This window comes from Malus sylvestris, chromosome 7 (assembly GCF_916048215.2).
Source record: "Malus sylvestris chromosome 7, drMalSylv7.2, whole genome shotgun sequence".
In the NCBI taxonomy this organism is placed as follows: Eukaryota; Viridiplantae; Streptophyta; class Magnoliopsida; order Rosales; family Rosaceae; genus Malus; species Malus sylvestris.
In genome coordinates, this window is record NC_062266.1 from 18,219,592 (window position 1) to 18,230,357 (window position 10,766).

Here is a 10,766-nt window from a genome sequence, read left to right on the forward strand (position 1 = left end):
TGGAAGTGATATAGGCCATCTTTGGATCGTTTGAGCCTTTCGTGCCTACCTTATATGCTATATTTATCCGTAGTAGCCCGTTGAGCCTTTAACTAAGCCATTTCTTTTTTTAGCCACATCTCTTTACCATGCTCCGATATTGGAGTTGAGCCCATACACAGAAATCAATTCCTTATTGTTTTGAGAAAGTATTACATGGGTTGTGCTCTTGGGGGTTTCATTTATGTAGAAAAATGGATGGAGCATGTGTATTACAATGAAATGTGAATTTGATGGGTGATGTAGTTTTTGCAGATTTATGCATAGCTTTGCGGATTTGTTTCTATCAAAAAAAAAAGAAAAAAAAAAGAAAAAGAAAATTGGAGAGTGTTGATTTGTTGAAAATGTGTCTGCAGAGTATAAATTTCCTTTTGAAGTTAAATTTGGGGAGTAACAGGTGCTCGAAGTTTTATTATTTTGCTTTCAATTTGAGGTGGTGTGATATTGAGGTGTTGGACAACTACTAAAGTGTACTTTCTCAAAAATTTTGATTTCCATATCCTTTCTTTCATTAGCCTATCACCTTTAGCCCCATTACAACCGTAATAAAATCCTATTGATCCAAGGTATTGCTAAAATATTGATAGCGAGTTAGGTGGACAAGCAAGCATATGGCGGCATGTACAATGAGATCACTTGAGTGAAACACATTAACCAAAACTTATGAGTGAATGAGCGTATGTCTTGTGAGAAGCTCACATGTTTGCATATGATGATTTAAAGGAGCTTGGAATTGCATTGACACGGCTAGCTCACACATGACATTTCAATGTTTTGTTTGAAGGAAATTTGGTTAACTATTGGATGATGTTTTGAGCTTTTACTTAGTTCTTGGCTGTTGTTTCATGGTTAGCACTTATCTCTGAAATCGAAATTGAGAAGTTGGCTACTAAGTTGTTGAATCTAGTCTTAGTTGAGTGGTTTTGTTTTGTGTTTTGTTTTGCTAGAGGACTAGCAAAAATGCAAGTTTGGGGGTATTTGATCACTCATATATTTCATGCATTTATACCATCCATTTCTAAAGTTTTTGTGATGTTTTTGTGTTAAAATTGTGGCATTTTACCTTACCTTGTGTTAGTGTGCAGTTAAATTTGTTTTAGGATCAATTTCAAGCAAAATGGAGAAAATGAAATAATAAAAAAAAAAAAAACAAAAGAAATGGAAGTGGAGCTTGTCTCCACGGGTGGTGTCTTTAAAAATCATTTGCCTTATCGTTTAAGGCAACTGACAGCAAGAAAGAATAAAAGCAAGAGGGGACATGGCAAGTGGAGATTGGACTTGTCTTCCATTAAGCTTTTGTGGTGGGGAAAAAGAAAAGCATATAACTGATTAGTGGGTTGAAGGGACACGGATAGAGAGGAGAAAAGGAGAGACTGACAGAGAGGAGAGAGCACGGCAACAAGGAAAAAACAGAAGAGGAAATAGGGAGGCACACAGACAGAGCAACACATTAGAGAAGAAGAAGGGAGCACGGCAGAGAGGAAGTCAGGAGCAGAGGAGAGCAAAGGAATGGAGAGCTAGTCTTGTAAAAACGGGTTGTCTCTTTCTTTGATTTTTCATGGATAATTTCTTATGTATTCAAATAATTATGTGTAACTAATTTATTTTGCTAGAGTGAGGCCATGAGCCGCAACATGATTACGTAGATTTCTCTTTCAATTGCTTAAGTGTTGTTAAATGCTTGCTTTGATATTTTCAATCTCTAAATTAAACTATCTATGTGTCTTGATGCTTGATCACCATTAGGATGTTTAGAAAAGTCATTAGATGCAATTTTGAACGAATGTCACGTTAAAATTGGTTATGCTTCTTGTGATTGAGGATTGTAATTTCTCCTAAGGTAAATATCATACTCTTAGGGATTACATGGTTTAACAAAAGGATTTTCATCAAGATTAATGAATCATTCATGTTTATATTTAATCCAAATGTCATGGATAAATTGCATGTAGTGGTATGCATTTTAGCTTGAATGTCACAAGTAAAACATACATAAGGAAAATCCAACCTTCAAAGAATAGGTGTTTTCAATTATTTAAGCAATTGGAAGAGCTACGTAGGAGTGTTGTTGGTAAAGGTTGAACTCTAGCATATTGTCAATCTATTTTTCTTCAATCATTTATTTTATCTTGAATTTTCTCATTGACTTGTTTTGTTTAGTTGAATCATTATTCCTATAAACCAATTCCCATTTTAGATATTTGTTTAAGTCACATCCAGTAGTATTTAGTTTCGTCAAATTAGTTTAGTTCTTAGAGTTAAATAAGTTAAATACACAAAAACTCGTAAATTGTTTATATCAGTCCCTGAGGAGATCGACCTTGCTTGAGCCATTCTATACTACAAACACTTGTTCTCTTGCAAGAATTTTCTATGGTTTAACCCTTTGTTTTACAAGTGGTAAAATCGCTATCAATAGACAAACGTTTAAAGTTTATATTGACACGATAAATCCAATTCCAGCAAGAAGAAAAAAAGGAGGTTTTTTTTTTGTTTGAGTAGGCAATATTATCTACACTAAGAAAAAGAGAGGATAGGCTTAGCCTCACAATGTGCTAACAAAAATGTAATTTAAATTTGCCTTTGGCGAGAATTGAACATAAGACATCTCACTTACAAATGAATAAGAATATCACCACACCGTAGTACTAAGTGGCAAAATGAGGTAATTTTTACATGGGAACTTTAACGAAAAGTTCCCGGTACTGTTCACTTTAACGAAAAACCACATTTTTACACTAAAAAGTCAATCCTGGTACTATTCACTTTACCCTTTATTTTGTCCTTATCATTAAAACTCAAAGTTTTCAAGCCTTTTTCATTAGTTTTCCTTTTTTACATATCCTTTTTTAGTTTTCACACACTTCCTTATCTTTTACCCTCAAAATCAATAAACGTTTGTGGAGAATTTGGAAGTCTCGGAATCGCTTAGTATTTGAAAAGAAAAATGTGGAGCCAATGGAGTCCATGATGCTACGGAAGAAACAATGGTATGAGTTTGAGGAATTGAAAGGGAGGGTACCATATGTAGATGGGGTGCAGCGGCAAGAGATTGCCCAGGTTAGTTATCCTCTTCCTAAAAGTTGGGTACACCCATCATTTCGTACAATCAAAGTGAATGTTGATGGAGGTTCAAGGCGTCGGGTTGTGGTGGATATGGATGGGGGTAAGAGATTATGCGGGTATCTTTTAGTGGGCAGGAGGCAATGGAGACCTGTTATATTAATCTAGTTTAATGGTGGAGGCGGAAGCAATACAAGCGGCAGTGTTGGCTAGTATTGATAAGAGCTTTGAGGTGGTTCAGATAAAGTCGGACTCCAAATATCTAGTGGATATGCTTAACTGGAAAACTCAACTTGATGTTGTGATTGAAGGCGTCCTCTTTGATGTTCAGTGGTTGAAATAGTAGTTGAAGTCAGTAGAATTTATCTTCGCTCCTCGTGTTTGCAACAAGGCAGCGCATCTAGTGACTTCTTTTATTACCCGAGAAAGGGGCTTTCATAATTGGAATGGTCTTGAGCCATAATGGCTATTTAATACTTTGGCTTTGGATGTAAACATTTCCATTTCAATATAATAAAATTTCTTTCTTTTGGAAAAAAAAAAAAAGAATAATGTACAAAAAAATAAGAATAATGTACAAAAAAATAAGTATGCTAGGGACTAAAAATGGTGTATCTTCTTAGAAGGAGAAAAAAAAGGTGATTTTTTTTTTTAAATGCAAGTTTTATTGCTTATATAAAGAATAGAAATTGCAAATGGCATTTTAATGTAGTGACGAAAAGTAATTGCATGTGCACCTGGATGTGGATTTAATTCTCACCAATCTCCCTTCTCTCTAGGGGTGGATTTTTTTGCCAAATTGCCGTGCCAACCGAATTGCCAACCGTGCCATACCGATTTTGTGCCAAATTTTTTGTACCAATCGGTAATGGTACGGTATTGTACCGTACCGAAATTTCATGGTACGGTATTGGTAATGGATACCATTACCACGGTATTACCGTACCATACCGAAAATACAATATAATTTATAATTTATAATTTATATAATACATAATTATATAACACATATTTATAATATTCCAATAATTTGAAAATAAAACCCTACTTATATTAGCATTGTTGTTGGTGACTTTGATCTCTTAAAATTGTGGAAATCAAACACAAAAGAATTCCTAATTCTTTCACAAATAGCCAAAATATCTTTGTAACCCCCACTTCTACTGTTGCTAGTGAAAATGCATTTAGTCTATGGAGGAGGGTTGTGAACCCTTTTAGGGTATCCTTGACTCCTAAAATAATTGAGTCACTAGTAGGGAGGAGGGTTGTGAACCCTTTTAGGGTATCATTGACTCCTAAAATAATTGAGGCACTATTGTGTACTAGTGGTTGGCTTAGGGCAGGTGAAGTAAACTTCAACAAGGACCAACTGAAGATATGCTTCAATTTTACAAGGAAATAGAAGAAGAGAAAACAAGAAAGATATGCTTTAATTTTTTTAGTAAATTTGTTATTAAATGGTTTTCAACTTTAATTCTTCTTGCTACTAATTAATATGTTTTCTTTGTTTGTAATGTAAGCTTGACACAAACTCAATCTTCTACAAGTTCAATGCCTCCTCCAAAAGCTTCGACATCTCAAGCTTGAATAACTGATCAATGAATTCTCCTTTTTGAAGTGTACTTCCAATTTTCATTTGGTTTGAAACTTTAATTTCTATTTGGATTGTTAACTTCTATTTGTTTTGGTTCGTAACTTTTATTTGGATTGTAAGCTTAATTTTCATGATGAATCTTGATGCTTCATTTGAATTATTATGTGTGTGAATTGTGAATAATGAATAATAGATGAATTTAATCTATAATGTATGAGATAAAGGTACAAAAAAAAAAAGAAGTTTTGCCCTTGAATTGGGTTAAACATATTTTGTCCCAAAACAAAATGACAATTACCATTGCCATACCATGCCAACCAAACTTTTGGCAATACCGAACTTCGGTATACCGAAAGTTTGGTACGGTAATGGTAATAGATTTTACCAAACCGAAAGTTTGGTACGGTAATTGGTACAAGGGTTTTGGTACGGTAACCGTACCGAACCCACCCCTATCTCTCCAACAAACTCACGATTTAACTTACTAAAGTTATCCTTGATAAAAAAAAATACATAAAATAAAATTACAAAATTACAAAATTATTTTAAGTAACTTAATCGCAATAAAATAAATAATTCATAACAGTGCGAGGTGACGCTTCCGAGCCAACTAACAGTTTGAAGAATGGAATTGGTATAATACTTTCTAATTTTCATTTGCTTGTCGTATTGTTATTATAAAAATAATTATAATTATGTAAAGAGCAGAGTGTGCTTAATATTAGCAAAGCTGCTATTTTAGACAGTAACTAGAAAGTGTGATCCATGCATTGCTGCGGGAAGTACTCCTGCGTTGCTGCAGGATTGAAAATTTTATGACATGTTATGGTTAAAACATATAAAAGATCATGTATTCAATGATTGTGGACCTAATAATCATGCACTCAACATTGAACACCTAAATGTCATTAAACCAAAGTAAACTTTCATTTAACTAAGTTCTTAGCACTTCAGTTAAATCTCAAGTTAAAAAAAAGTTGTTCAATTTGACTAACAGTTGCAGACAGGTGTACAACGACACTAATCCTGTAAGTCAATTATGAAAAATGTTCAAAAGAATGTAAAAGCTCAAAGTATTCCTAACATCAGTAGATTAACAATGAAGAAACAAAATTCATTTAAGTTTATATTACTTATCGGTTGGCAATTCAGCATGGGAAAAAATGCAAGAAAAAAATATTGTTAAAATATCCGGTGAATTTATATTTAGTATAACATGAATGTGCATGTGCATAGTAAATACTAAGCAAGAATGTGCATAGGCAAACAGTAACTATCAATTAACCATTTTAATTAACACTTTAAAAAAAATTGTTTTAAGGTATAAAAAAAATCTGACACAAAGAATAGAACACTGAATATTATTAAAAAAAAAAATCTATATACCATACAGACACAATGAGTGAAAATAAATACCATTGACAATATAAAATCAAGCAATGTCTAAAGATGACAATCAGATCCTAGATAGTGTTTCTTACAGAAAGTAGAAACGCTAGATTATATGCATTGAAACAATTAACAAATTTTCAATGGGCAATACTAAATGTTTATTACTTAAGATCATTAAATAATGATTGCTCACCTTTTCATCAACCAGTATACAATGCAGACCTGTATATTTATCAGTCGTTTATGGAATTCTCGCGCTCCACATTCTACACAGGCAGACTTTAATTTTTACGGCCTTTTTATACGGCTGTAACTGATTGATATGTGTTGGAATTGCGTCTTCCATTCAAGCTACTGAAATTAAATACAAATTTTGTAAATTGCAAACAGTCATTACAGAAAGTTTAAAATAAACGTTGGAACAACCAACAATTTATCAAACAGAAATTTCATAATACTATTGATTTTGAACACAGATAAAAATAAATAGATAAATAAAATATCAAATTTAGTCTAGTCAGTTTATATTCAGTTTATTACTGTATTTACGCTGACTATGAAATAATCATCATGAAATGAAAAACACAGATACAAAGCTTGTATCACAATTAAAATACTGTGACAAAGAGAAACTTGAAAATCATCTTACCCAAGCACTTTTCCAAAACTAAGAAAAAAATTTAAAAACATTGATACAGAGCTTGTATCACAATTGAAATATTGTGAGAACAAGAAATTCATTAGTTATAGCCTAAACCAAACTATTACTGTATCTAAAAAAGCTAAAAACAACTACAAGTGTCTAGTTTTATGACAACTCCTAAAGTTATCATATTAAACTGCCACAACAACATACTAATACACTTCACATGGAAATTTATATGTTATGTAACAATATCATATCAAATCATTTGTAAAGATTAGAAATGAATTGTAAAAAACAGATGTTATTTCACACGTATGAAAATGATGTACATATTTTTAGTGAATCAGCATAAAAAGCGTATAAAAATTAATCTAATTTGTTAATTTTCAACAATTGGAGAGATAAAAGAAAGAATTGTTAGTTTCTGCTCTAACTATACTTGTAAGTATAATAAGTTTTCAGATCACTTCTCTTCTATTTTTAATCAATGAATAACGAGTTTTATTTTCCAATATATTTTCCACCTCCATTTCTTTAACTAAGAAAAAGAAAATATTAAAAAGCCATACAACATGCCATTTAGTCAACAACTCAAAATAAAATGTCCCCTAATATCCCCAAGTGAGTAGCTTTCTGCAAATCCTTGCATCTCTTTGCAGTCTCCTTTTGCTCCTTTTTTTTTCACTGTATTAAGTTGCAAGCAAAATTTAACCCTAGAATTAAGTTAGTAAGTTTTCAACACAGAACAAAAACAAACCGAACACACACAAATGTCATGTTTACAGTCCCTTCTTCCTTCCTTCCTGCCATCCTTTAGTTCCCACCCTCCCTACTCATTCCTGCATTTCCAAACTCCTAAATTTTTCCTATTTTCTCCAAAACCTGCCATATCTCTCTCACAACTCAAAGTCTAAATGATCACTTAAAAATGCACAAAATTACAATTAAATTAACAATACAATGCCCTAAACGATATTCAAAAGCACAATCCACTAAAACCAAGGATAAATTCAACACCCTAAATAAGTGCAAGCATTCATACCTCAATTGAATTTCCAGCTTAAATTTCACGCTGAAAAACTGTGACCTACAAAACCAAATTACCTTTATCAACATAAAAAGAATCAATTTAAGAAAGCAAATACAATGTAGAAAAATAACATTCAATTCAGCTGTATTTAGATTATATGAAGGTCCATTCAAACAACCATAAAGACAAAAATGAAAATTTGAACAACCAACCTTTTTCAAAAACTACTGGTTGCACCCTTTTAATGTAAGATCCCACATCGACCAACGGGGAGGTGGTGACGTGCTTTATATGTACATGCTCCCCTCCCTATATAGCACGAGGCCTTTTGGGAACTCACTGGCTTCGAGTTCCATCAAAACTCCTAAGTTAAGTGAGTTTGGGCGAGAGCAATCCTAGGATGGGTGACCCCTGGGAAGTTCTCGTTTGAGGTCCCAGAAACAAATCCGTGAGGGAATGGTAAGCCCAGAGCGGACAATTTCGTGCTACGGCGGAACCGAGCTGAGATGTGACATCTAATCTTTGATTGATCCGGTAAGAACTAAATTAATTTGAAATGAAAAGAAAGCCCATTACTTAAATCAACCCAGAATGTAAAACCAATACAGAACAAATGAATCTAATTTGTTAATTTTCAAAAACTGGGGAGATAAAACAAAGAATTGTTAGTTTCTCCTATAACTAAATAACTATGTTATTTCATTATTAACTGGGATCCATCCATTTCATTAAAATTAACAAAATCAGTAATTTCACAGTTTGGCAACAAATTAGTAAATTGGACTCAAGCTTATCAGTTCTGATCCAAGTAATAATTAAAGATTTATCAGTTATAGGCTAAATCAAACTAAGACTGTATCTCAAGAAGTGAAAGATAATTAGCTATGCCTAGTTTTATCTCAACACTTTATATTACATCCAATTTAACTATTACAACAATATAGTGACACACTTGACATAAAAATTTGTATACCATATAAAATTAGTAAATCAAGTAATTTGAAAAAAAAAATAGAAATGCATCATAAAAAGTAAAAATCTCATACGTATTAAAATGATTAACAAATTCTTAGTCAATCAGTAGCTTATTAAAACTCATGGCTGAAAAAATAAGAAGAGAGAGAGGGAGAAATGAAACATTACCATCTAGTCTCTTAACTGTGCAAAACTGAAAATTCACATAGTTAACAACCATACTTGAAACCAATGAATCAAAAATTAATAAAACTTCATACAGAGTAATAGTTAAAAAATTTGGAAGACCCAAATATAAATCATTTAGCTATAAACAGTATCCAGAAATGTGAAGAAAAAAAAAATCAGAGATGCACTAACACCACAATTCATGATCGTTATCCAAAATCTCCAAAGTAAACATACAATCAAATAGACACCTCTCTATTTTTCATCTCTCCCCCTGTTATTTAGTATTGTGATAAGGTTTATGATAAGCAATGCTTTTGCTAAAATTTAATAATAATAAACATCACAGTAGAAGTTTAACATGAGAGAAAGAGTCGATCTCTACCTTTGATATGTTGATCATACCATTCCCCTGCATACTTGATCTCTTTTAAGCCCACCTATTGGGAAAAAAATAAACACAGAACTTGTAACACTATTTAAACAAAATGAGATTTCTCAATCAAAGAAAGCTTCAATTTCAAGTAATTTATTTTGCTAACAATGCAATATTGGAACTTGCATCTGGTTGCAAGAAGTAAGGTGAATTGATAAAACAAAAAGAAACTAAAAACAGAATCTATACAGATTGGTTTAAAAGCAGCAATCAGTTGGCAATGAAAAATTCATACTGAAATCTCACCTTGTGACATTACCTTAAATATGTTCACTTCCTATTTTTCATCAGACCAGTTCTCGTTCTCTAGCTCTTGAGTTTAATTTTTCTTTCGACTCACTATGTAGATGGGTTCAACCTCCTTTTGTTTTTCCTAGATTTTTTTTCACTGAAATACAAACCTATGTGAGTGCTTAAAAACCTGCATTGGTTATGGATATTAACAGTTGCATAATATATACACCCGCAACATTGGAGCAGATGAGGAACAGTTGGTATCATCAATAGTACTTGTCATCAACATGAACTTATCATCCAAAGCGGTATTAAATTTCTTTAATTCTTCATCATCTATGATATAAATGAATAATACATCTCAAAAGAATGAAAAAAAAAATATACACAAAATATAGTCAACGTTGCTTTGTAATTTCATATCAAAAGGGCATGAAAAGTTGGTTGATTCATTTGTGAACTAAATTAAAAACAAACTTAAACGTTAATTTACTGATGAAGAGGTTGATTATTCAATGATAAACTACACATGCACGCATTGTGTATTTAAGTTGAGCAATTTCAAGATTTTATATCTGAGGCACCTGGAACCGTACATACGAAAGGGGGAAAAAAAGATAGCCACTGCTTCCCGAAAATAAAAAAGAACCAAATCATATATACCCACACTAAAAATCCAAACACAAGCACTACTCCAAAAAATAATTATCACAATTTTTTTTTTTACAGAAAATAGATCCGCAAACGAAACACTACCCAAATAAATTCTAAATTTTGTTCAACAAAAGATTTAAGAGGAGGAACATAAATTATATACCTTAATCAGAAAGAGCTTGCAACGTTTCCTGAAATAAAAAACAACCAAATCATACACCCAAACTAAAAATCCAAACACATAAACGATGAACACTTCTCCCTGGAAATAAAAAAAAACAACCAAATAACACACCCACACTAAAAACCCAAACAGACAAAGGAAACCCTAAAAATTAATCATCTCTATTGTTCTTTTTTTTGTATTTTTATAATAAAAAAATTGAATCAGAAACGAAACAGGACCCAAAAAAATTAAAAATTTTGTTAAAAAAGAGGGAAAACTAATGGAAACACCCTAGAAAACTTTCATTTAACCTTAAGGACAAATAATTTCAAAAATGGCAATGTTGCCCTTGAAAACCTTATGACAGAA

At 32.2% G+C, this 10,766-nt stretch overlaps 1 long non-coding RNA gene across 1 annotated transcript; it reads right to left on the reverse strand.

The window, feature by feature from the left end:
• Nucleotides 1–8,168: 8,168 nt before the first annotated feature.
• On the reverse strand, nucleotides 8,169–10,203 carry LOC126627957 (uncharacterized). The gene is made up of 3 exons (XR_007625187.1): nucleotides 9,603–10,203; nucleotides 9,293–9,347; nucleotides 8,169–8,305 (listed from the first exon to the last, which is right to left on the reverse strand). It is a non-coding gene; the product is annotated as an uncharacterized LOC126627957 (long non-coding RNA).
• Nucleotides 10,204–10,766: the final 563 nt, after the last annotated feature.